Source organism: Manacus candei, unplaced genomic scaffold, assembly GCF_025592945.1.
Source record: "Manacus candei isolate 608988 ecotype Guabito, Panama unplaced genomic scaffold, ASM2559294v1 h1tg000093l, whole genome shotgun sequence".
In the NCBI taxonomy this organism is placed as follows: Eukaryota; Metazoa; Chordata; class Aves; order Passeriformes; family Pipridae; genus Manacus; species Manacus candei.
In genome coordinates, this window is record NW_026138141.1 from 2,219,707 (window position 1) to 2,246,658 (window position 26,952).

Below are 26,952 nucleotides of genomic sequence, written 5' to 3' on the forward strand. Positions count from 1 at the left end.
CTGGGCTCTGTAGAGATAATGGAAGATAAAGAGATTTCTTAGACTGGTAAAATGTGATGAATATTAAGAAGTAGAATAGAGTTCCCCCAAGGGATCAAGGACCAGATCCAAATAAGATGTAAATGGTTAATAATTATCGAAGTTCAAAGAAGTATCTTCTATCTCACTTCAGCTTTCCTCATCGTGGATGTGCTAGTCTGCAAAAGTTTGCAATTTCACTGTGTATGTGTCAAGTCCTCTACCTCTGTTGAAAGTTAGGTGTAATGAATTTCCATATTGAGTAGTCGCAGAGGTGAACAAGAGAGAGAAAGCAAACTGGCGACATTATTGTGTTGCTCAGAAACAGAAAAGCTATTTTGCACTGCAAAATAGGTGTAAATAGGTGTAAATAGAGATGCACCAATTCTTCTCTCTACTGCTGGTAAGTATTTCTGATGAAGCTGGCAGAATGCAAGACTTCATGCACTCCTCACTTCTACTTTACTTGATGTTGGTTTTCTCCTTTTGTAAAAGCCCGATCTTCCCATTTCTTTTCAACATAATTGTCAGTCTGCAGGACATGCAGAATTAAATTGATAAAAATATACAATTAATTTGAACTCTCTCTTGAATCTCCACGTTTAGTTCTAGAAAAACTAACTTATCACAGAAAGAATGATGAGGAAAAGTTTTCAATTTATTTGTAAACGATGCACATATAAGGCTGGTAGAATTGGAACAAAATTAAAAGAAGACAAAATATATGCAGTTTAACCAAGAATTTGTCAGGTAAGTATTTCTGTACAAAACAGTAAAACATTTAAGTAAACTTTTTTCTAGATCTGACTGATCATAGACCATTGTAGAACTATTCTGTTTAAATTATCTGTTTAGGATAGGAGGTTTTTTCCTACATATGGCCATAGGGTCATATGGCAAAAGAAGAAGAGTAAAGGAAGAAAATTAAAATATTGTACTGAAAGGTTTGTGGTTGTATTTTAGAAGTAGCTGGCAGGATCAGGGTAAATATGAGACACTAGGGATCATACATAAAATTGAATGAGGTGAGTCCCAAGATTTTGTAGAACTTGAGAAATTACAATAACTGTCCTGAATTAAATTGAGCAATTTCTTATTGTTCTGAAAACCTTGCCAAGCAGAAGGCAATTATTTAACCTAATTAATTAACCTAATTGCCTCTTGACTGGACTTGGATAAGTCTAAAAGAGACACTTGTGGTCTCTTACTACTGAGTGCCCATCAACTAGAGTTGCTTTTAGTCCCAAGGCTTTTGTGGTCTGGCAGTAAGCCATAGCAGTCTTGTTTTCTAATTCCTCAGCTCTCTATTCAACTGCAAAAAGTTCATTTGCTCTTGAATATCCATCCTGAGTCTTCTTGGTAGCTTTTACTATATCTTTTTTCTCTTTTTTTTTTTTTTTTTAAATTTTGTTTTAATTTTATTTTCATTTTTCCATATTCAAAGGACCTCTGCAAGATATAGCTATTGCCCTGGGAGTCTGTGCTAGTGAGAAGCTTGTCAGGTCTATACCTTCATATCTGCACTGATAATCTCTGCATGGAGAACACATTCTTTCTTATATTTCTGTCCCTGAGTGTCATTCCCCTGTTTCCAAATATGTTTGTTTCCTCTACCTTTTCCAGCTTTCTCTGCAGGTATATCATGTTTGTTTTGTTTTATTTACTTTTATTGCTTTTAGACTCATAGCATGTCTTCTAGTAATTAGGAAATGTCCCTGAAACGTGCAACCTGAGTTCCACAGTCTTGGCTTCATTGTACCATTTTGGCTGGTCAGAATTAAAATTTTAATTTTTCAAGCCCGACAGAGGAAGTTGTCACAAAAGATTTCCACTCTGTCCTCAAAAAATATTTAAAATGAAAACAAACAAAAAAATGAAAAATTTTAGAGTTTACAGCAGTGTACAAGTTGGGCCTATTGCCTCAGGTTCATTATGTATACAGAAGTATTTCCCAGAGAACATAGTGTGAGAATATTTTTAAAGGTCTTTAAATACCATATAAGAATATGGTATTTATACTTGTGAGCACCTGAAGAGCGAAAGAGATTGCTACCCAAATTTCCTTACCTTACATGAAGGTGTGTGCAGCAGATTGCAGAATAAAGTGTGCTGAAAAGAAAGGAGTTATTCAAAGGGGAATTTTGTATTCCTGTTAATACTACAAATACTTCCATATAAAACGTTTGGTCTTAGTTTCTCCAAATCCTAATCTGTTTTTATTCCTACTAAATATTTGTAGCTATACTCTATGTATGCAAGAAATAGTGTGTAGAAAATGGTCAACACAGAGAAACTGTCAAATGGAAAGACAGTAAAGGTTGTGTAGTGTTATTTGTCAGATTTTTTTCCCATCTATTTTGATTAACAGTTATTTTGATAAAGAAGGATTTTTTTGGAGTTGACTCTTCTGTAAGACAAGTAGCAAATGTAGTTTAAAACTTTTCCAGTTGGTGATACAGTCTTAGTCACCATTGGCAAATTGAGCAATGTGGGCAAATTTTAGTTTCTCCTGGTAGTAGTACCCTGTGGCAGTTGAAAGATTAGAGACATGCCACTTCTTTTATAAAATCAATCAGTTTCGAAATACTGGAAGGAACTATTAACCGAACCTGCTTCTATTTCTGAAGTAGGTCTCCAACAGATTACTTCTGCAATGAGACAAATAAAGATTAGAAGTCTCCAGAATATATTTTACTGCGACTTCAGCCACCTCTCACAGAAATGATCATTTACAGGAGAATAAAATTTGCTTCATTTAAGAGAGTCTAGTAATTGTATGGGATTAGAGTAATGAATTTCACATTTACACTGAACAGCAAGACATAATCATTGAACAGACTGAATAAACAAATCATAGAAACCAGATGCTCTATCTTGTTTCTCAGATGCTACGATACTGAGAGCCACATATATATATTCAAAACACCATCTTCAGCTGAAAAAAACATAGATTTGTATCAAATTCTTTAAAAATAATCCACTGAGAAAATGCAGAACTTTTAGGGAGTTTGAAGAAGCACTTCGTACCTGAGACTTTTTTCTGACAGAACTTGTATCTAGACTAAATGAACATTTTGTGTCTATTTGACCTGAAATGTTTTGACCTCCATCACTTTTCTTTGGACACTACTGCTTAAATGAACTGCCAACAAAACAGTCACCAAATTTCCCTGTAACTCAAAATATCTCCATAGAAAGTTCTGACAAATACACTGAAAACACAATGCAAAAAAAAAAAAAAGGCAAAGATTTTACATATATGCAGTATGGTTTATAAGAGCTATATTCCTACCTAACAAATCACACTGTCTAATGATTACACTATTTAGAAGCATTGAACATTAAAGCTATACACAAAAGAAAAAAAAGTTTTTTCATGAAATCATGCAATTACTACAATGGTGCTGTGATATGGTCTAACATTGGATAAGTTCTGATCCTGTAGATTACAGTCAGTAATTTACTAAGGGTTTTTAAAATCTGTCTAGACTAACAGGATCTGAGGTGCAACATAAGAAATTAAAAGAAAGGATTTTTCACCGCAAACTAAGTCTACAGACACGAAGAACTGAGAAATACTACTTTCTCTCTCCAAAGTTTCTCAGGAAGAATTTTTTCCCTGAAAGGGTTTTTAAGCATTGGAACAGGCAGCTCAGGTAAGTAGTTGAGTAACCATCCATGGAGGTGTTCAAAAAATGACTGGACATGGTATTTCGTGCTATGGTCTAGTTGACAAGGTGGTAATTGGTCAAAGGTTGGACTTGATGATCTTGGAGGTCTTTTCCAACCAAAATAATTCTGTAATTCTGTGAAATCTATACATGTGAGAGAACAGTACTCAGAAAAGAGCTGCTACAAAGACACCTGCCTCAAAGGCACCTAAATAACACTTTTCTCTAGCGTTAATTTGCTTTACGGAACCAGAAGATCTATAAGTATTATAATTATAGTGTCAAGTACTTGTACTGTCAGCATTATCTGCGTTGTGAATGCTGCTGAACAGCTCAGCTGACTTAAACCAAAATATTTTCATACTTGCCAGAAGCATCAAAAGCTATCTCAACATCTTCCTTTCTATACCTGCCAGTCCTTGATGGTAGGTATCTAAGTAATAGATACTAGTATGAAAGCTGTCAAGGACACAGCTTCCGAGGAATAATGTCCTCTAGGCTGCAGCTATTTCTTCATTTGAAAGCTTGAATTATCTGGTAGATCCCTCCAAAAGATTCCATTTTTCCTTTCACTGGTCATATATGAAATGGATGTTTAATGCTCTTCCTGTGCTATGATTTTAAACATTACCTTCATAGTTTAACATGGACACTAAAAGAAAGTTAAGTGTTTTAGTTTAAATATGGCAGTCCTCTTTACCATTGATATCCTAGTGACTGAAATATTATTAGACTCCTGTAGAGACATCTCAAGTACACACAGTCCGCATTCATCAAGTGATGACAAAGCAACATGCATGCTTCACAGCACCATTCCCTGTGATTCCAGCTGGTGCATATTTGCCTTTTCCTGTGACCTTTGTGTTCTTTAGAAACTTGTATATAGACTGAAATGGAAGCTACCTGCAGTATAGTTTCCTTGGAGGAATTGGAGATATTCTTTTATGAAATGATTGAGTTTTACACTTATTATCTCCAGATTCCTTTTTTTTCTTGTTTTCTTTTGCACGTAGGTCTTTAGTTTCAAAATAACACGGGGATCACAGCTGTGGTGGAAATTCCTAGTTTTATATCATTCTTATGGATTCTTTGCAGATCTGATCTGCAGTCTGGCATGTGTCCTCATTCTTTTAATAGAACTAAGAAGGTGTATATGGCAGCAATAAGTTGAAATTTGCACTTTCAAAGAACAGAGGCATCAGAACAGTTTTGATAGGTGCTGCACTACACTTACAATTCCTTTGTCTGTGACAATGATAGATGTCAAGACTGGAAGAGGCACAGAATGCTTGACAACCTGAATTTGGAGGTTTGTAAGCAGTAAATCATCAGCAGTAAATGGTCACCCTGTTAGAAACTTTTCTTCAGGCTGCATACTTTTTAAAAGTTGGCACTTTTTTTAACATTAGTGGTCACTCCCATCCAATGCAGTGACTGGAACAATGTCACTTTGCTTGTCTGTGAACAATACTGATGAGTGATATCTTTTATATGGAAGAAACAAGTGTTGAATATCTCAGGGTTTATGCTAAAGAAGCTGTAGAACAGAGAAAAGATTTCTATAGAGAATATTGTTTGAGTGTCTACTTTGGGACAGTCATGCACCATATTGTATCTTTCTACCTGGTTTCATGTACCTGTAAGTACATGAATATTGTCCTATTTGTAGAAACAAAACATTCTGCCTTAGCTTTTCATAATTTTCCTGGGTCTCAAGCTATGGCATGAAGAAGTTCTTATCCTGGCTAAGAACTGCAACTGAAGGTCTGAATCCTCTGTCTGTTCCAGTATTGGACTTCATAAAACCACAGACAGTTTCTACTGTGTCTGAACTCTACAATGCTATTATAGAGTTGATATTTAGTGTGCTTTATAAGGTTCCTGTACCTACATTCAGGTGTGTGGATAATATCTGATAATATAATGACTAGTGGCTGGGCTATTGTGCCTTCCAGAAGCTAGAAACTGTGGACATGTCTTCTGACAGTCAGTCCCTAGTCTTCCTTCTCTTAAGATACAGCTGTGTTTTAATTTTGCAGATAACAATGAAGTCTAAACTACTGAGTGAATATTAATCATCTTTAGATAATAAACCTTTTGCAATCATTCAACATTATTTTATCTAGCTGAATGAAACATCTGCAGGAGACACACACTTTTTCCATTCTGAGTTCATTTTAATTTTCTTTTTAAAGTCTTCAGAAAAATGTATATACATATAATTTGCTTTCTCCTTAAAATCTCTGAACAAGAAATGAAATCAACAAAGCACTTACAATTAAATGTAAAGTCTCTACCCTATATTTCTTAGTTCAACAGACTGTAAAAAGAATCAACCTATTCTGTCTTGTTATGAGTATATATGAGCCTTCTCATTTCAAACATTTTTGCCCTCTTTTCTAAATAAAGAATAGGAAGCAAGGAACTTTTAACTTTTCTAGTTTTCATACAGATGTCCTATATAATTCTTGGCAACTGGACAGAAATATAAAACAGATGAAAAAAAAAACTTTTAGAAATTGCCACATCTTCTTTTATTTCTTATGTACACTATTTTAGGTTTTATTCATATTTTATGTTTTAAATGCTAATACCTGAAGGCCAAAGAACCTCTGCTCCATTATCCATCTGTTGTTATCGTTGAGTAGTCATTTTTTTATATTAAGAAAACTACTATTTCCATATTTTAAAACCCATTCAAGCAAAATAGCATTACAAGTTCCTCATTTGTCCATCTCTGAAGTGGCTTCAAGTGAACATCTTGTCAAGACTTTAGGGACAGAAATTAATAGGAAGACTGTTTTCTGTTTGGTCTGGTTTAGAAAACCAAATCTCATTGAATTGCAACTCCAAAAGTATTACAGTTTATAACGACTTTACCAGAAGTCATAGAAAACTACAATTTTGCATGAAATGGATGGCTAACACTGTTCAGTTTCATAAAGAAAAGTCGGAAGAGGTAATTTTCCTTCAGAAATGCCAAGACTGGATTTTCAGCTACAGGTTGATATCATCTCTATAGAGAACGCTGAAAAACAGTGCTACAGTCGAGCTGATTTCTTAGTTTGGAGTGTTAAGCATCCACTGAATAAAAGCCACAAACAGTTACCAATGTCAGCCCCTCAGGACTGAGGAGTTTTAAACTTACAAGTTTTTAAATTTTATCTGATTGGCACTGAGTAAAATCTCTTTTTTTTCTTTTTTTTTTTTTCCCTCTGTTCAGGTGGATTCAAAGCAGAATATGATGCAGCTTAATCAAATGTCTGTATGTGTATTCCTATCATTTGGGCATACAGTGAAAATTTCCAAACAAAATATTCCACATATATATAGGATTTGATCAGGCTCAAAACGGCAAGTTTGGATCTTTGCTCTCTCCTCTTTCACTGTTTCCTTTTTAGCTGTTTTTTTTTTTTTCCCATTTCTTTGGATGGGGGTTTGTTGTTCTTGGTGAGGGGTGGGTTGTTGAGTTTTTATGTGTTTATTGTTTTGGGGGTTTTTTTTGTTATTTGTTCCATCCTCTTTCTCTGTATCCTTACACATTTAATATACATACTTTCTGCTCATAGAACCAGGTAGTAATTTCATAACGAGTTTACTTAGCAATAACTTGAGAAACTCTAAGAAATGGAATGTCTTCAAAATCAGATATTGTGAAATCTTACATTATCTTTTGAGTCTCTCCCAGGGTTCCACTGCTGAGAGTCTGTATAGATCAATAGACTACAATAACTGCGGTGGTGACACAAGGGTCACAGTTGACAGGGGAGCTGTATTTCCATGTCTGTATGTATATGCCACAGTGCATATCCCCAAATTGCCTCTCAAAAATTTTGCATGGCTCAGATATACAGGAAGTGAATTGGGGTTTGATTGTTTTACTTCTAAATATTTCTACAGTAATATATTTTAGTGCCTTTTGCACTAGAAGCACACAGTCATTTAGGATGGATGCTTACAGCTTTTTAAAACTGCAATAATTCCTTTATTCTCTAGTCCTAGGTCTGTACCTGGAAGCTGGATGCTGTTTAAATCTTCTTCAGTTGTTCTCTGTGTTTCTGGAGCATTCCATTTCCAGCGAGGTTTTCACAGTTCTATCCCTGTGCTCAAAGTATTTCTCTTCATGTAATTTGTTCTTGGCACCATTGACTCTTCATGATTATTCAGAGCCAAGTAGTCTAACAGAATTCTGCTTCCTCTAGTGCTTCACTTTGTACTGATCAGAAACATTGAACATGGTCTTCTGCACAAGAAAACGTCCAATTTCTACAGATTTTTTCTGAGAACCTCTTACCTACAAAATCTCCTGCACAGCTAGAGGAAAAAGTACAATTATCTGTCAGGGAAGACTGAGACAGACCTATAGACTGAGAAACAAATGCAGTAGAGTTATATCAGGATGATTTTACATTTTGGATGGCTGTACAGAATAGCATCTTGATCTGAATGAGGAACTGCTGGATCATCTTCTCTCAGTAAGTGCTGAATAAATACATGTAAAATTTTTTCTTGGAAGTCCCAGCTTTGAGTATTCTGGGGAGCTAGTGGAGAACTAGACCCTAAAGGATCTGGGGGAAGATTTTAAAAAGTACGTAGATGCTCATGAAATTTCAAAATATGGAAGACTCTAATTCTCAGCATAGCGTTAGGGGGAGTAAGGCACACAGATATGCTGGAAGTTCCCACTGAGAAACTGTTTTTGTTTACGGTTAGGCAATTTAGAATGAAGGACTCTGTTCCGGGAGATTTGAAAGTACTGAATTTCAAGATCATCCTTGGTACTTCAAGATGATTACCGTACTTTCCACTTGTTCACTCAGTTGATATTCATGTTAGTGGGAAAGGAAATATGCAGAGGGATATTTTTGGAAATCTGTCTGGTATGCACCACTAAATAATATGGCTGCTTACAATGCATAAGATGACTGAGGCAGTCCTCCTTCCACAAAAGGATAAGAGCCTGGAAAATAAAACTACGTCTATAAAGAAGTATTTGTAAGGCTGGGAGATTTTTCTGTCCATGTATATGTGAGACATAAACACAATAAGTTTGAAGATTATGTTTTCCTGATACTTTACTGCACCTTAGGTTCTCTTCACTGTAGACCATCAACTTCTTCATTGACTGAAAGGCGTCTTACCCTGTTGAGGATAACAACTGTTATATTTTATTTGACTTGCAATGAGGTAGTATGACAAGAATAGATTATATCCAGAGTGAAAGAAAAAGTCTGGTCAGAAGAAATAAATCATAAAAAGGGGGGAAAATCTAGCACCCAAATTCAAATTTTCTTTCAACTGCAAGAAGGGTAGCTTCGACCATGGGGAGTCAGACACATGCTTTTTTACTTTCGAAGCTAGCCCAGGAGCATCTGAACCGCCTCAAAGTTACCTCTGTGCTGTCCCTTGCAGAGTATATATTCACCAGACTGCACATACAAACATGGAACAAATTAATATATCTTTAGAATTACTCTCCATGTCTCCCACTTGGCTTCATCGAAGACGGTAAATGTATGAGTGGAAGAGATCTGCTTCCTAAGTCAACAAATCAGAGAGTAAGCTGTAATACAAAAACTCTGTTGCATATTTGACCTCAGGACTCACTATCACCCAGAAGTTCAGCCTTTTTTGACATGGATTAATAAAGTAGAAAAGTGTTTCCATGGTCGAGGGGCAAATTAAATGAAGACTCTGAAGAATACTCATATTCCAATAGTAATAGAAAGTAGAGTCAATAATATCAAAGACTGATACTCCTTACACAGTTTTACATGAAAAAAACATATCCTTCTAAATGTACCTAGGCCTGTCTCTTTTATCTGCTGGTATGAAAGCTAAAAGTTTATAATTTTTAATGCTTTTGTAGGTATTGCAGGGGTGCTTATTTTTTGTCATTGTGAACCATGACGAATGAAAAAAACACACATGTAGGAGAACCATGAAATTTAGTCCAGTTTTTAAACTCAAAAGAATTATGTACAGTTTACCCCAGTGGTTAAAGTTACCCCCTCCAAGCTTCCAAATATGGATTAATGTCGGCATACCAAAATTAAACCAATTCCTTCAAAATGAAACAGTAGGATACATAGCAAAGGGTTAGGCAGACAGCAGATTGCCCTCAGTGAAACTGGATGATTATGTAAAATGCAAATAAAAAAAGTTTCCAGCACATATGGCAGGCAAATTTGAGAACTGGTGTCTGCAAGAGTGTGAGAAAAGATGTTCCTCCTTTTAGCTGCTGGGTAGAAGGAAAAGCGGTCCTGAGCAGCTTATTCATTGTCTTCCTGAACATAGAAACTGTTTATGAGATGTCCCGTTTTTCCAGTACAGCCATATCTTCAAAAGAGTCTAAATTTTACATTGTGTTTTATCAGCTTAATAGTTCCTAGGCTTCTCTGATCACGCTTGTTCTAATCACAGGGAAATGAGGACAGACAGTTATGACAGCTAAGTGGACCCTTCAATGTGACTGACCTATTAAAAATTATTAGTTGACTTTCCTATTAAAAATTTGCATGTGAAAAAACTCCAATATTTTGGTATACTTGAAAATATTACAAAAAAAAGTTATTTCATTGTTCTATGCACACAAATTCTAACCAATGAATGCTTATGAGTTATTTGCTATGCTATTTATAATTTATATTTCTTGATATCTTGTTATTTGTACCTGTAAATGTTGTCCTATTTCCTCACTGGATATAAGAAACCTTAAGAAAGCATAAAGAACACAAAAAAGAAACACTTGTAGGAAAATTTATATTTTATATTTTTAAACATATATATACAAGCACACACATAGAAACCTCTTTCTACAAGAGGCTGTGATGACACATACTTTCGTTTGACAGACTAAACTGTTGTTGGCATGAACATTTTGGAAGGAAATTAAAAAGACACAGAGTTGTCAAAATTGCATGGTATTCTTGTACATTAGCCTGTGCCAATGAATGCTTACTCACAATGCCATTATTTTCATTATTGTTTTCTGCAGTTTACTGCCTTCTTTAGTCCTAACTATACAGGTGTTCACTTAAACTAAGTAACTTTTGTAGATGGGGAGTCAGTGACTTCCTAAGAGCACTATAATATGAAAGGTTGGTGTAAGTCTCAAGGAGTAATAGTGCAGTTATAGTACATATTAATTTAAACCATGACTAATAAAAGAGAAAAATATAATATTCTCAGAACACTTAGAAATTTCCATTATTTTATTTTACTCTTATGGAACGGGTACCTGATTTTTTCATATTGCCATAGAACATTATGATATTACCATATGGTTCTTTTTATGATAAATGTGTGGGCAGATATTTAAGTATAGTTAAATGAACTAATTCATCTGCAAGATACTGGTACCCTTCTCTTTTAGCATACTTATTTTCATTCAGTTCATAGTTTCATCCATTGGTTTGCCAAAACATTATTTTAAATAATGGATTATTTAGATATATTTTGCTGATTTAAGTATTAATAACAGTCTTTAAAATGTGAAATTGCTTTTTAACATTAGGAACCACCTCTAACTACTCCTTCTACCCTGTGTTATTAGACCAGGTAACAATGGAAGCATGTGAGCTGATGCTTAACTAATAATGGACGAGTAATAGATAATCTTAGTCTATACATGAAACACATAAATGACTGAAAGAAAACAAAATGTTATGTAGCAACAGGAAAGATGAAGCCACATCACTTATTAATAATTTTTCAAATAGAAAGTATTCTTTGTTCTGAGTACTAGAAAACCAATTTGTAAATGCTAGTAAACATAACCAATTTTCTATCATAATTGGTTCCCCATGGTTGCACCTCTCTTATACTTCCTGCCCAGACTCTTCAAAAATGAAACATTGCTACAGTAAACTATTAGGGTTTCATAATAAAACCTGGAAGCAGCCACTTCCATAGCAAACAGCTTTATTAGATAGTTATCCATTGTCAGCTTTGCCTCAGGACAGAAAACTAACAAACTACTTGCTAATTACTTAAAATGGCTGGCTCCTTGGGAAATACAGTTTCAATAATGCATGACTTAAATGCCACATTGTGCTGTTTATCCTTTACAAAAGGTATGTGTTTCTTGCCATTGTCTTTATTTCATCGTTTTGAATACAGGATATAAGATGACTTTGTACTTAAAAGGAGGCACCACTGTTAACCGGGAAGCCTGTTCGGGATAAATTGCTCAAGGAGGAGGGGGCAGAGAGAAGGAATAGATGAGCTCCACATTTATTGAAAAGAATACCTTATTGCTGTAGAAATCTGCTTCTTGCTTTCATTTTTTTTTCATATTGCTACCCAGTTGTTATATGAGCTGTCATTGTGAAGAAGCTAATATTTTAACTAGGAGGGGTTTTATAACCACATATTCATTGTCATTTTACCAAGTTAGAGGCTTTATAGGATTTTCTCTTATGCAAAAAAACCATGCAATTTTTTTCTGCAGCTCAAACCAGCTATTTCTGCAAAGGTCCATGGCCACACTTCATCTTGAAATTATTTTTCAGATGAGGAACAAATGCAATTGGTCAATAAGTTGTGAATGAAGTCTTGTCATACTTGTGAACAAATATAAAACCTGACTTCTCAAACAAGCTAAAGACAATGAATAATCGACTCATTTCTAATCATGTGTAGATAAATTGAACCTTACACTATGCTAACAGCCAACACACTCAGGTTTGTAAAATGAATTTTCCAGAGGGCTATATCCATTGTTAGAATTTTATAAAGGATTTTTTTTCAGTGTTACATGACAGTTTAGATAAATTTCCATGTAAGAAAACTTTCCTGTGTTTAAGTTTCTCATTTCTTTATTTAATGTCTTGCTAATGACATAAAGTAGATAAACAATTTGCTGGTGTTCAGTTTTGTCAAGATATATCTCTGATTTTATTAACTTTTTCAAGGCACATGAAAATAGAAAAAGTAGTTATTTCTCTAATATTATCCATTCTTCTTAAATGAAGTAACAGTTTCCAAAGAAAAACAGATTAAAAAGACAGTGTTCGTTATATTTGTGTTTAATTGTAGAGTGCATACATGGATTTCCAAACACATTCCACATCACACGTGAGCTTTCAAATGCATTCCACATTTTTCTGCCAAAAGGCCAAATGTGACATTTACAACAACACTTCCAAAAGAGCCAGGTGATCTCTCTTCTGAAACTTGGTACTGCCATGATGGTTTGAAAAATAAGTGTCAGAGTCTTTCTGTAAGGTTTACGAGCTTCTCAAGAATTTCTGAATTCAACCTAATGCATCAATGGCTAAATATCTTAACTACAATATAAGTTTTAGCGATTTTTCCTGTCTCTGAGCTTTTCACTTGCACTAGGTCCTAAGTGTGACCCTCACTTAACTTTCTCACCATTTGGTAGGGGTAACTTTCCCATTACTGCAGTTGTCCTTTATGCTCATCACCTCTCTATTGCTATTTTCCTCTTAGGAAATGTAAGCAGTATGGTCTACTGAACTTGCAAAACAAAATACTATGCATTGTCTCTCAGACTTCTCGGACAGAGCATTGTTTGTCCAGGCCATTGACCCAGGTTCCCCTGGGTTAAAATTCTAGCTTACTGCAGCTGGAGTGTCTATAATGCTGTGCTTTTATCTACCACCAAAGCATGTGTCCTGTACAGATGGAGGTATGATGCTCATGATTTGACTGTATGGATAGACAGAACAAAAGAAGGACATTCAGTGTTTTTTATCCAAATAATCAGCAGAATGAATGTAAAAGTATTGGCAAAGTTATGATTCATTAGCATGAATAATCAACTGTAAAATCTTAAAAGAAACAAGAAAAAAAAAAAAAAAAAACAAACCAAAAAAAAACCCCAAACCCTAAATGAAGAAGGTTAATCTTACACCTATATTGAACTCCTGTGGTAGTTCGGTCTAGGTTTTCCTTGGTGACCAGTTTGACCCCCTGGCCTTCTCCACCTACACGCAGCAGACACCAACAACAAAACAACCAAGACAGAACTGCCAACAACTTACGGTGCTGTGATATATGATTTTGAGCAGAAGCGAACGGCATGGACAGTGATTGGCTCTCCAGGGAACACTGTCCTGGCACCCAATCACCTCTGAGTCCCCCAACCTCTCAGGGGGGCCAATTTCAAACTATGACAACCCCACACTCTGAAACAATTTACTGCAACACCAATACGAACTGAATTTAGCAGAATGAAAAATAATATGGTCCACTTCAAATATGACAAAGAAAAAACACATTAACCTAATTAATTAATCTCTTAGTAACTGAATGAGTGGCTGTATTTATGGGCATATTGTTAAGAACTTGGTAGAGCCAGGATTTAGTAGACACTGAAACAGCTGTTAGAATCTTACAGGAGTGCCTGCACACATTGTCAAGACCACTTTTGTAGTGGTCCCTCATAACACAAACCTCCCACATTTGGATCAGATCTGTAGAGGAAATCAATCTTTTGCTAGACTGGTGCCAACTGGGACCAATGAGTAGTGTTTTATACAAAATAAGGGCTCTGGTTTCTCCCTCATTTTAAAATGTGTGCAGAAAATAGCAAAGAGGACAAGGCATCCATGGCCCTGCTTTCCTCATTGGCTTGTGCCTTACTTAAAAAAGCCCCAAACCCGGGTTCTGTGAGAGTGGAACTCATGGTGGAACTTGCTGATGGTTAGTGTGATGGTTTTTCATCATTTGGTGTTCTTTGGCACAGCCACTGTCTCAGCGATCCCAGGCTGGAACCTGAGCCCTGCTGGAGCAAAAAGGAGAAATGTTGCTTAGCAACAGCTCTTTTTTTTTTTGTCAGGTAGCACATGGTTTTAGGAAAGAGAAATCTGTAAATTCGATGGATTTCAGTGGTCCTAGCCAATAATTTTGTTTCATTTTCCAGAATCAGGACTTTCCCTTACAAAAATCTTGGTCTGTCTTGATTGCCCAAAATTTAAACCCCAAAGATGGTCAAACAGCAGCATCCTGTAAAAAACAAGCAATGGTTCACCTAACTTAGTTCTTCTGCTGTATCTGTCCTATGCAGCCTTATGCAATTCATAAGGTTGCTTCCTAAATATAAAGTATCCTCAAACTACATAATTAATTAATTTCTTTTTTAACATGGTCTAATTGTATGACAATATAAATCCATTCCTAAACTTTAAACTCAGCATCTTATTTTAAGTAGTAGGATATTTTAATTTTTTTTTCTCTTGGTCAGGTTTTGATTCTGCTTTATATATTTATTTGTTAATAATTAATAGATATTGGAAGTAAACATAGCAGGATCAGAATCTGTACATAACTCTGGGTGAGGAATATGCTGCTATTGTTGTTTAAACCATCTACTCTTAAACAGAAACTGCATTATTTTTCAGTCATACTGAGATTTTGGAATCTGACCAAGAAATTTTGCATCTTCTGTGCAATTTCCTTGAGTCAATTTAAATTTAAAAAGCAAAGAGAAACATCACATTTCTAAGCATATTGAGGCAACTTCCAATTCTGCTTGATTCTCTAAGAAAATTAAAACAAAGTAAAACAAAAAGAAAGAATCCCCATCCCAAAAAAAACAAAACCAAACCAAAAAACCTCCCACTTTATGCAACTGTTTTGAAGAGACTGTTAGCAGTCAGAGAAACAAGGGCCAAGAAAACTGTTCAAGAAAGTGGGCAGGCTGGGATTGTCTACATCCATACCATCTGAAGAGAAGTCCCTCTGTGAATATGTCCTTTGTGGAGAATACTGTTTGATGACCAGCTCTCTCAGAGAAACATGCTCAGGTTTTTGCTATGGAGTCATTCCATTGAACACCATGATGGAATAGAGTTTTGGAGGATTGTAAAATACACTCTGTGAAGTTCTGTACATATGTGTGATCAAAATATGTACTTGCAGTTATGCTCCATATTGTAAGTTATGGCCCTGTTTTTTTGATCACAGAAAATTTGGATCAACCGATAGCAGGAAAAGATAGTAAAGGTATTACGCAGTGTTACTAAGTTTATCTAATTCCTTTGTCTATAAGCAACTTCTGATTATTAGTATGTGTCCTGATTTTAGCTTGGGTAGAGATATTTTTCTTCCTAGTAGCTGATACAGTGCTGCATCTTGGATGTAAGATGCAAATATAAAATAGAAAACTTAGGGTTAGGAAAAACCATTTATCCAACAGACTTAGCTTAAGGAGATCATGCAAAACATTCACTTTTGTGGAATTGTCTTCTATGATAACTTATGGGGATTGTTATGAGTAGATAAAATATTAAGATTCTGTATGAACAAGTGCTACTTAGTAAACAGTTTCAACATTGATCTAAACAGACTGGGACAAAATTTCTCAGGGGCTTACAAAACTATCCGTATGCTACCATTTGCTCTGCATTTCATGACTGTGGTAAGTACACGTTTGAAACTTCAGTGTGGCAGAGGTGGACCATATGAAATTGATTCACACGTGAAGGTTCAGCAGATGGTCCCAGGGAAATTACACACTTCATTACACTTAAGCACAGACAGATGAACAATAATGAAATTCTAAGCAGTAGCCATAGGGTACTGATTATTGACATAAATAGTAGTCCAAGAAAATAGCTTTTTTTTTTGGATGATTGAGCAAGAATTGATGTAATAAGTTTAGGAAAATGATAGGATAGTAGTAAAATGAAGAATAATGTACGTGCACATATATTAGAGGTACAGGAAGGATCTGCTTATAGTATGGACAAATGAAGTATAGCACATCTCCATAAAGGAGAAGTGAGCTCCAAATAACATAACAGAATTAATCTGGGTCATCTTTGTTTATTCAAAAGCATTCACTTGCTAAACCTACATTAAAAAATGTTTTTTTGCTTAATAAGTTCTGATATAATGTGGATTTTGTTTAATTTCAGTTCACTGTAGAGGTAGCACTCTCAAGGCAACTAACAGCAGCCTCAGCAACATATTACACTAAAACTTCTACATATGCTCACGTTTTTACTTTATAATTACCAATAGCACTAAGTTTAATATATAAATGAGATATAAAGATATGTTGGTAAATTTAGAATCCAACCGCCTGAAGTTTTAAGGACGGAATTAAAGAGATTTAAGGATTTAGGCACAAAAATTCAAGCTAAGAAATACACCTAAACTGTTTTAATCTTCTGGGAAGTCTTGTCAGAAGTTTATGCCGTATGTCTACTTAAATTGCTTTGTCATGCTATATGCAAGAAAAGAGACATGATTCTTCTCCATCCTCAGAACACCATGGTAAACACAAGCAATTTATCACAGCCATATCATGACTTATGGAACTGTCATATTTTTGACACCATGTGTTTGACTTTCCTTTGCTGGGTGCTAATCTGGTTATGCCTAGGTTTTGGGGTGTACTGGCTGCAGACCTTTAGCACTCCTAAACAGAAAAAAAGGAGAAATGGAACTGAGTCAGTGGAAAATGCAAGAGAGTTTAGAAGAGTGTTTTCTGCTCCTGAAAATACACTGAAAAAATACAACCCAGTATGCAGATGGGATAGTTTTTTATTCCCATTTCAAGTGATATTTAATTCCTGGTGCCTCTTTATTATTTCAGCAATAATTATTTTAGCAAATGTGGACAGAGAACCTAATCCTCAAGCACTGAAGATCACAGTTCCACAGAAGTCAATAAAAAAATATTTTCCCCAATAGTTCGGCCATTATCCTTCCCCTTCTTTAATTCTGTTGATTTCTGTCTTTCAGTTTAGGAATCATAGTTCTCTCCTGACAAAACTTTAAATTGAGAATGACCTGGACTTTTTTCCTCCTTCCTTTTGCATAGCACAAGCCAGCTTATGCGTAGTTCTCCAGATACTGCTGCAAAATTGTGTTTACAGACAAGACATAATTTTTGACTAAGTATATATTTCACAAAGACACATGACTTTGACTTTCCTTTGTTCAGAGTAATACAAGCAAGCACTTTTCAAATATCGAGAGTACACTTTTCTTATGTACTTTGAAATGTGTCTACTTTGTAAAATAACATAATAATATATAAATACAACTTTGATATTTTAATATATAGAACAATAAAATAAATTTGAATAAAGTACATTTAAGAAACATAAAATAATGGTTTATACTACCATAAAAAAGTAATACAGAAGGGGAAATTTAAGAGATACAGTCAGTCATTAGGAAAAATGAATCTCTATAGTAATTAAATAATAAAAGACCAGCGTGAAGGTTCAAAAATTATTTAAAGAACTCTACATTGATAAACTATTGAAATATTTTGTTGCCTTACAGAATTAAAATGAAGTCGGATACTATACAAAGAATAAAAAAGACACAGTTAACTAAAAGTCTTGGTGGAAACCTCTGTTATAGTGGATAATGACATAGTTTGGGACTGGATATACATGGGCATTTTGGAGTCACACAAGAAAAGTACCATAAAAGGAAGCTCTTATATATGTTACTGTTTTGTTAGTTCAAAACTACCCCTTAGACAGGATTTCCTTGTTTGGAAAAGAGCTGTTTCAGTAAGGCAAGCAAGTTCAGATTTTCAGTCGCAATGCAGGATGCTTTTACATCTTACAATGAACTTAATTGTATTTTCAGAAGTGATAACTAAAAACCTAATATAGAGATGCTACTACTGATGGACTGGTTTTAGCTCATTGTACATTGGGATAATAGGGGATTTGTTTTTTCTTTCTCATTTGTTTTGCAATTGTGGTTTTTTGGGGTTTTTTGGTTGTTTGTTTTATTTGAGTTTTTTTAATTAATTGACTTTACTGATCATTTCCCTATGCATAGGAAAAATTTTCCTTTTTTTAAAATTTTTTTTAAGGTAACAAATCAAATACTAGATGGGTCTTTTGTTAATGTTATTTGAAAGTTGATGTTGGTTTTTTGCAAGTGGTCTGGGCTAGCTCACATCAGAGATCTAGTCACTTTCACAACTAGATTAGTTGTGTCCAGGTATGATGTTCATCGTATGATCACTGGAGGTCAGGCAAGGAGCTAAGAAGTGTACCTGAGGAAATGTGCACTTTTAAAATGCAGTTCTTTTCTTGAAAAAAGTAGAATCAAGCTGTCAACACTGCACATTACAGGCACTTGCTGAAAGCAGTGGGCTGAATTCCCATCAAAAGCTAAGGTCTCTGGATTTCATGGTAAATGCTGTGTATGCTCTGGTGCTTAAGGAACTCTATTAAAAATTCATGAGTAGGTGCTATTAGTTCATTCCACATCCAAACGTTTACAGAGGCTCCTGGAGTCCCAGATAATTCATTTTTTTGCTTTCCTTGCAGCCACTGTTCTCATGCCTCAAAATAACGCTTTTTAGAGACAGAGGGAAAACCCTCTAATTTCAACAGAGCAAGCTTTTGCACACTTGAGACAATCAGAGTATGTTAGAGGGGATACATTGTTTCCTTTTACAATGGTCTGTTTTTACTCAAAATGAGCACATGAGAAAATCTGGAATTGTCGCATAGGTTTGCTGAACCATTGTCTATTTTCAGGGTAAAAAGGAAATTAGACTCACACCTATATTTTATCCAGAAAAAAAATAGAAGACTCCTGACTTTTAGATGGCTTACTCATGTTCTGTAGTAGTCTACATCATGAAAGGACTCAGGATATAGTGATCATCTTATAAATGACGTGTCCTTCATTTTGTCTGTCTTTGAAGACAGTGGATCTCAGAGATCACAGAATCAACCAGGTTTGAAAAGACCTCTGAGATCATTGAGTGCAATCCATGACCCAACAGCACCCTGTCAACTAGACCATGGCACTAAGTGCCACATCCAGTCTCTTCTTAAATAGCTCCAGGGTCAGTGACTCCACCTCCCTGGGCAGCCCATTCCAAAGTCCAATTACTCTCTCTGTAAAGAATTTTTTTTCAATGTCTAACCTAACCCTCCCCTGGCAGAGCTTAAGGCTGTGCCCCCTTGTCCTATTGCTGGTTGCCTGGGAGAAGAGACCAACCCCCACCTCGCTCCAACCTCCTTTCAGGGAGTTGTAGAGAGTGATGAGGTCTCCTCTGAGCCTCCTCTTCTCCAGGCTAAACAACCCCAGCTCCCTCAGCTTCTCCTCACAGGGCCTGTGCTCCAGTCTCTTCACCAGCCTCGTTGCCCTTCATTGGACAATCTCCAGCAAGTAGATATCTTTCCTGAACTGAGGGGCCCAGAAACGACACAGTACTTAAGGTATAGCCTAAATAACGCCGAGTACAGGGGCAGAATCACTGCCCTGGTCCTGCTGGCCACACTGTTCCTGATCCAGGTCGGGATGCCATTGGCCTTCTTGGCTACCTAGGCACACTGCTGGCTCATGTCCAGCTTCCTGCTGATTAGAACCCCCAGGTCTCTCTCCACCTGGCTGCTCTCCAGCCATTCTGTCCCCAGTCTGTAACACTGCAGGGGGTCGTTTTGGCCAAAGGGCAGGACCCAGCACTTGATCTTGTTAAACATCATACCTTTGGATTCAGTCCATTTATCCAGCCTGTCCAGGTCCCTCTTCAGAGCCCTCCTACCCTCCAGCAGATTGATATTCCCCCCCAACCTGGTGTCATCTGTAAATTTGCTAATGGTACACTCAATCCCCTTGTCCAGATCATCAATAAAGATGTTAAACAGAACTAGGCCCAACACTGATCCCTGGGGGACACCACTAGTGAGCAGCTGTCAACTGGACCCAGCCCCGTTCACCACCACTCTCTGGGCCCGGCCCTCTAGCCAGTTCCTAACCCAGCACAGAGTGCCCCTGTCCAAGCCATGGGCTGCCAGCTTTTCCAGGAGTATGCTGAGGGAGACAAACTTCATTGTCATATGACTGCATATGACTACATTTTCTATGTTTACCAACCAGCAATCTGATTCTTCTAATTTTTCCATTTGCAGGATATGATTCATAGATAACATTTCTGTGATGGCATCTTTCATATGCATGTGTGCCATCACTATAAACTTTCTGAAATTGCTGTGTTTTTCTCCTAGGATCAGAACAAAACCTATGGTAAAGGACTCAAATCTGTATGAGCCAAAGATGGAGAGGTAATAATTCATCTGGAAAAGCTGTACACCTATTCTAACTGTTAAGCCCACAAAATGACAGAGAAAAAAACCTTAATTAAATGCTGCCTTACGCACTTCATTATTTGGCTTTTTCTTGTCTGTTTTTTTTTCAGTTCTGTGGAATGGGAAAAGCTAGATGGGGCTCAGGCTGCTGAGCAGCAGTTTCTGCCAATTTGTGACTTTTTACAACTTGACACAAGAAAACTTCAAAAGGAATTAGCATTGATGTCACTTTCAGAACAGTCAAGACTTCAGAGGAGGACCACTTACTGGAAAGAGCGACCCCATATGTAGCTCCAAAATTGTTTGCAGCTTTGACTGTAGAAGGGTTCGTAATATCCATTCAGTTAATAGTTGAAAAATTTCCTGCTGGAAAATTAAAACCAATCAACTGTAGCTTTCCAGTTTTCTGTTACAGATCTCAAATATGGAAAAGAAGATTCTGTATGGTCATCAAAAATATCACTGATCACAACCAAGGACCATTTAAGAACCACATTCAACTGTGAGTAGTTTAAAAATCTACAACTCAGGAACACACTTCCTTCTTCCTCTAAGTTTCACTTATATCATTGGTTTTTATCACCGTTCCTTTGTTTTCTTTATCCTTGTTATCTTTATCCCTCTGTTTCCAAGCAAAGCAGGAAGTTCACAAGAATGGTTGAATATTTGGTTATTTACAATGTTAGAGGAATTTTTTTTTCTTATCTTCCCCCTTTCCTGCTTTCCAGGCCTCATGTTCACTGCTAACAGTGCAGGGAAAGAAAGGAAAGAAGGAAAAAAGGAAGGAAAGAAGAAAGGAAGGAAGGAAGAAGGAGGAAAGAAAGGAAGGAGGGAAGGGAAGAGTAAATTCATCACTTTAGTTTCTATTGTCAAAAATACTGACTTCCCTTCCAAATTACTGCATTTAAAATTAATTTTTATGTTAAATTGCAAAATACATACCTGCATGAACATTCCTAGAAAATTTATGTGCAGTAATAACCAATGTAGAATTTTAACAAAAGGTGTGTGTTCCTCTCCAAACACCTTTACCACTTGAATGCTCCTATACCTCAGGCTTGGCAAAGGTTTTAGAGAATCCCTCAGAAAAATACAGCAATTCTTCTACAGTTCCTGGTATGCAATTTACTAGTCTGGCCAGACTATTTGCTGGTCTTTCTTTAGCCTAACCTTTGATGCACATGCTCACAGGTAAATCTCAACCATGCTCAGTCTCATAGTAAAAGGAAACAACCAAAGGAAATTAATTTCTACATTAACATTTTTGGATAAATTTCTTGGTATTCAGACAGCTCCAGGATAGTGTCCGTGAAAAAGAAAAATTCCAGTTTCTTGCAACCCATTGATTTTTGTGTTTTCTTTCACATAATCCACATTCATTATGGGCCTGCTGGGAAGAAATAACAACTGGTAATCCAGATAATATAAATATGGGCAAATATCACTCCATGGACTTTCTTTTGATGATGTAATTGATTTTAGGCATTTCTTACTGGAAGATTTATCCAGGATCTCTGGTATATGCCTATTGTATAGCAGTTTTTGCTAGAGGCTTGAATATTATTCATAGAAATAAATTCTCCAAAACAAGTCTTATGTCTGAAACATTCCTTTGGAAGTGACATTTGTGCAGAGAAACTTAGATTTTTCTTGTTTTAAGACAACATTCCCGAAAGTTTCCACTTGCCAAAGTGATAATAGAACTTGGAGTTCAAAGTGCTTTTGACTGAGTGCCAGATATTTTGAAATGCCTGCAGCCAACACATCGTCGCATGACAAATTATTTCCACCAACTCCTTTGGAGCAGTCTGTCAGTTTGTCTGTTAAGCTCCTAGTTACTTGGAGGTCTCTTGAAGATCTGAAGTGCAAGACATCATCCACAAGATATCTGTGGGCAATTACTGGATATTTTTACAGTTGTAGATCTTTTCTGTTAAGTGCTTCTGTTTGGAAAGGGAAGAATTCTCCAATTTGTGAAGTAGAAGTAACATTTATTACTCTTAAGTTAGTATGCAATCATTTCTTCTCGGTGTCTGTTATGTCTATGTTAAATGCTACAAAGAAGCATTTGAGCAGTATACTTTCCTGCTAGAATGTAAAATGCATTATGTAGTACATGTCTAGTGAGTGCTGATGCATAGAAGTGGAAAAAATAAAAAAAAAGCCGCAAAAACCCCTCCTAACAAAACTCCCTCTACAACTGAAAGACTGAAGTATAGCTTTTTGTTCTGAAAGAAATACTGGAACACTCATTCTTATCATAGAAAATAATTTTTCATGTATATTAAAGGTTCTCTTTATCAACCTGGTTGAAAAAGGAATGCCAATCACGCTCCATGTTATTTTCTGCAAGTCATTTACATCCTGGTGTTTCCCTATAGGGAATGTTGGAAAATATTTGAGGGAATCAAGACCAAAATATCATGAAGTAGTCTTTTAATCTTATAAAGTAATATATAACAGTGAGTATCAACCGCCTGATAAAAGATACCAGTGCTTGTTTTTTTAATGGTCTTCTTTTTTAAAGAGGGATTTGGGTTGGGGTTTTTTGTAATCTAAATTGAGGGGTCCATTTCTTCCCTTATTTTTCCTATTTGGATAGGCTTCAAAAATCTTTTGTTTTGTGGGAAGTAGATAAGGAAAATCTAGGAATAGGAAGTTGAAAGATGTAGGGCTTTTCCAAATGTAGACAATTGACAAATATTTACACTTACATTCCAATGTGTGCAAGAATGTTCTTGCACCAAATCTATCCCTGCAATATCTCTGCAGCTTTCAAGTTTTCAATTGGATGAGATTACTGTCATTTGTCAAATGATAATTTTCTACGTTATTCCTTTTTGTGACAGAGAGTAGTAGGAATAGTAGAAATTTTAAATTTATTTCTGTTTAAGAAGCAGGGTCAGAAAGGGAAGTTTTGAGTTTCATGTAAAAGTGGACAGATTGGTTGTCATACCCAATTCCTGTAGGAGTATTAGACCATCTGAAAACAATACCAACAATACCTTGTAGACTCTGCAGCTATGATTCATACTGGAGTTAGCTGAGCATCAGAGATTGCTCGATTACAGTGAATGATACAATATATTTATGATGTAACTGTATTTTCCTACACTAGAATGAGAAGGGATTGCAGAAAACTGAAAAATGAGAAAATCAAACTTTTTAGGAAAATGAGATGGAATTGTGTAAACATTATGTGCCATCAAAATATGTGTATGTGTGTCCTAAGCTGCCAGCCATGGTAGAATACATTATTCAAAGATGTTGCAAGCTTCATGGTATTATTTTCAGTCCAAGCAGAGGTAAAGATTATTGTAAATCTCTATAGGAAACCTGTTTTCAGAAGACTGTTGATTCATATTTGGTAGCATAAGCATTTCACATAGATTGTGTTAGTAAAAATAGGTTTTTATCAAAAATAATTTTACATTATTTTTCAGGATAAAAGTATTTTCTTCTATGACATGTACCCTTGCAAGAAAGTTACATGAACTGACACAAATTGTTGGGCTTTATGTACCCACGTAACAGATTTCCCTACAGCATAGATTACTTGAAAGTGTCACACCTGGCTTTCCCTTTTTACGTGGTTGCCATATGGAAGGTTGACAATTTTGCAGATGCATTACTTATTTTCATGGAACTCAGTAGACTATGCCCAAACTACTGAAAAAATAATCTTTTACCATACAGTGAGAGCTGGTATCAGCACTTCTGTTGTTTTAGCACAGTGAATGTTTGTTCTCTAAGATTAAATCCTGTTTTATACAGATAATGAGTGTTCCCTAGGAACTGAAGGCCAAAGAGATCCTCACTGTTGTCTGCTCCAGGTACAGGGATGCGTTTCTTTCCTGATCTTGACTTCTAATGTAAAACCACAGTAACACATTCTGGAAGTCTCCACAAAAACAGGGGGTGTGGAGGGGGAATAATAAAATTAATAAATAAATAAACCTGCACTGTTCATTTTCTTTCTCTTTGGGATTAAAAACAAGAGAACAAATAAATACAGAACAGATGTTAGCCACACTACTTAATATGCTACAAGAAGGCACTTTGATGTTTCAGTAATTGCAGACAGAGCTGAATCTGAATGGAATGAAGCAGACATTCAGCAGAAATGTTGGGCTCCCACAGAAATAAACCTGTGATATAGACAGAAATATTAGGCAAAGTTGTTTTGCAAACCACATCTTAATTATTAAAATTATTTTAATACTCTGTTCACAATCCAGAACTTTTGTAATCTCTGGGTTTTTCTCTACCAGGCCCATAATTATGTTTACTTGTAAATATAATGTAAAAACTTACTAAAGCCTCTCACAGATTGAGCCAGCAATAGTCTTTTATCGTGCAGTATATCCATATGATAGGTTGCAAGAATGTATCAGGTGCTAACTTGAACCAGTTGGGAAAAGGCAGCCTTTTCTTTATTGGAGCTAGTAGATTATGAAGTTATTCATCTTGTCCATAGTGTCCTTTCTTGCCTTTAGGTCTCAGAAAAATGTAAATCACAAGCTTTTGAGTTATAGTTCCTGATGATTCACAAGGTAATCTTGCAAACACAGCAGGGAAATATATGATTTGCAAATTGCTTAAATGACATCTTTGCTATTACCTTAAATTATTGTTGCAGTAAATCCTATTTTACAATATTTCAGCTTGATAATATTGCAAAACTCTACCTTTCTCAAGATAAATACTCTACTTGTCATTTGCATACTTAATTTTTTTAAAAACTTTGTGCTTACTTAAGGACTGAATGTTTTATCTCAAAATGACCCAAGGTTCATTTCTTTATGCCAGCATCTATGTGTATTTAAACTAATTCTAAATCCTTAACTAATGCCATTTTTTATCCAGAATTATACTAGGATTTGCCTGAAAATTAACATTTCCAAATTGCTAAAGATTTCAGGTTCAGAATAACTTTAGATTAAGCATAATGTTTGCCTAGGTTTCTTAAGAGTATTACGTTCCCCTCCAATTCCTAAAATCAAATAACAATTTATTAACTATTTCAGCCCTTCGTGATATATTGTGAAGTAACACCTTTTGTTTTGTACAGAAAGTACAGAAGAGATGCAATTAATAATTCCCATGATATATTTAGCTTGGCAAAAATGCAGTCTAACTTCATGAACAGATAGCTCCATTTTCGACATCAAGTGTATTATACTTGTGAAGAACTGAGGTTGTAAAAGGCTGAAACTGACCTTAGGCACCTCTGGATCTGCCAAGACAGTCACTTTCAAGTAATTATTACTTATTGTTGGTAGCATTGGTTTTTTGTTTTATGTCCAGAAAACTATCAGAAAGTGCAGTGCCAGCAAGAGTTCTTGTAAGATCAGAATGTGCTTTCAATCTACAAAAACTGAATAATGTCTTTCAAATAACAGGACTTTTAGTTTTTTTAAGGATTTTAGCGATTTATATATTTGGTACATATAATGCGTATATTTTGTGACATATTTAATATGGCATATTGAGTTTTGGGGGTTTTTTTTCTGTTTTTTATTATCATTTATCTCAGTATCATACCTCAAGCATTATTCATCCCACAATACTCAGCAAGTGCCTACATATCCAGAGGCACCATTTTATGCCGCCCTTTGTGTCCCTTGAATTAGAAAATCTTCTGGGGAGATATGTCAATATAAAAGGAATTATTATTTCCAGGTTAAAAGTTGCAAAAAAACCTAAAAATTTTTGCTTTTATTCTGAAGATTGTTTATTTGGTTTTGTTTGGTTTTTTGTTTTGTGTGAAAATAGAATTATTATTTGAATACTGCTTTTTAAAAGGAATTAACCATCTATTCAGTAATTTTGGGAAATAAAACCCTCAGACCTTGCAATCTTTATGAGCTATACATTAGTCTCGAAGTTGCAAATCCTATATATTATCATTATTCATTAATGAACTCTGTATATAAAAACTTCCAATGGGATCCCAATCTGGGAATAAAATTCACATACTGTATTGAAACAGCCCCTCAACACTCTAGATATAAGATACAGATTTCTTAGGTTACTGAATTACTTTCCAGAAGACAATCACAAAAAAAAAATTAAGATAGAATAAACCCTCATGTAACCATATGAAACTGTGAAAGGTTATCTGTCTCTCCCTTTACATATTTAGTCTTCTTTGGCATAAGAAAAATAAATAAAACTTAAACAATTGTCAGAAAAAAGTCCCCTGAAATAGT